This window comes from Moschus berezovskii, chromosome 10 (genome assembly GCF_049115385.1).
Source record: "Moschus berezovskii isolate FMDL1 chromosome 10, NW_MosBer_1.0, whole genome shotgun sequence".
Taxonomy (NCBI): Eukaryota; Metazoa; Chordata; class Mammalia; order Artiodactyla; family Moschidae; genus Moschus; species Moschus berezovskii.
Window position 1 is genome coordinate 56038238 of NC_142469.1, and position 1181 is coordinate 56039418.

Sequence of the window (1181 nt, forward strand, 5' to 3'; positions counted from 1 at the left end):
CGTCGTAAATTTCTTTCAGTATTGTTTACCAGAGCTGCAACCTGGATTCTCACAGGGGAGTCTTTTCTAATCAGTTTCCCAAACTGTGTACCAAAAACCACTTGTTCCTAAAAGAAGGAGTCAGAACTAAACATTTCAGAAAATCTAAACCCTTTGAAGGCGTGTGTGCTAAGTTGCTTCAGTCATGTCTGACTCTTTGAGACCCTATGGACTGTAGCCTGCTAGGCTCCTCTGTCCACAGGATTCTCCAGACAAGAATACTGAAGTGGGTTGCCACTCCTCCAGGAATGGGTTGCCCTGGATCTTCCTGACCCAGGGATCAAACCCAAGTCTCTTATGTCAACCGCATTGGCAAGCAGGTTCTTTACCCCTAGCGCCACCTGGGAAACCCTCTAAATCCCTTGCCTAGGAGCAAAAAACATGTCCAGTTCAGTTCAGTCACTCAGTTGTGTCCGACTCTTTGCGACCCCATGAATCACAGCACGTCAGGCCTCCCTGTCCACCACCAACTCCCAGAATTCACTCAAACTCATGTCCATCGAGTCAGTGATGCCATCCAGCCATCTCATTCTCTGTCGTCCCCTTCTCCTCCTGCCCCCAATCCCTCCCAGCATCAGAGTCTTTTCCAGTGAGTCAACTCTTCGCATGAGGTGGCCAAAGTATTGAAGTTTCAGCTTTAGCATCAGTCCTTCCAATGAACACCCAGTTAGAATACTTAAAAACTTAGGAAATCTTGCATCAAGAAACTTGTTCAACTTGTTTTCAAGGTTTATTTGATTATATAGATCTCCCTCAACTTACATTGGGGTTACAATCAGGTAAACCTGTTGTAAATTGAAAATATTGTAGTTTGAAAATGCATTTAAGTGCTCACTTCGGCAGCACGTATACTAAAATTGGAATGATACAGAGAAGATTAGCATGGCCCCTACGCAAGGATGACATGCAAATTCATGAAACATTCCATATTTAAAAGAAAAAGAAAGGAAATGCATTTAAGTACCCTAACCCTACTGAACATCATAGCTTAGCCTGCTGCTGCTGCTGCTAAGTCACTTCAGTCATGTCCGACTCTGTGTGACCCCATAGACAGCAGCCCACCAAGCTCCCCTGTCCCTGGGATTCTCCAGGCAAGAACACTAGAGTGGGTTGCCATTTCCTTCTCCAATGTGTGAAAGTGA

General features: G+C 45.0%; 1 non-coding gene across 1 annotated transcript; it reads left to right on the forward strand.

Moving 5' to 3' along the window:
• Window positions 1-866: 866 nt before the first annotated feature.
• Window positions 867-973, forward strand: LOC129561361 (U6 spliceosomal RNA). The gene has a single exon (XR_008686980.2). It is a non-coding gene; the product is annotated as a U6 spliceosomal RNA (small nuclear RNA).
• The last annotated feature ends 208 nt before the right edge of the window (window positions 974-1181 follow it).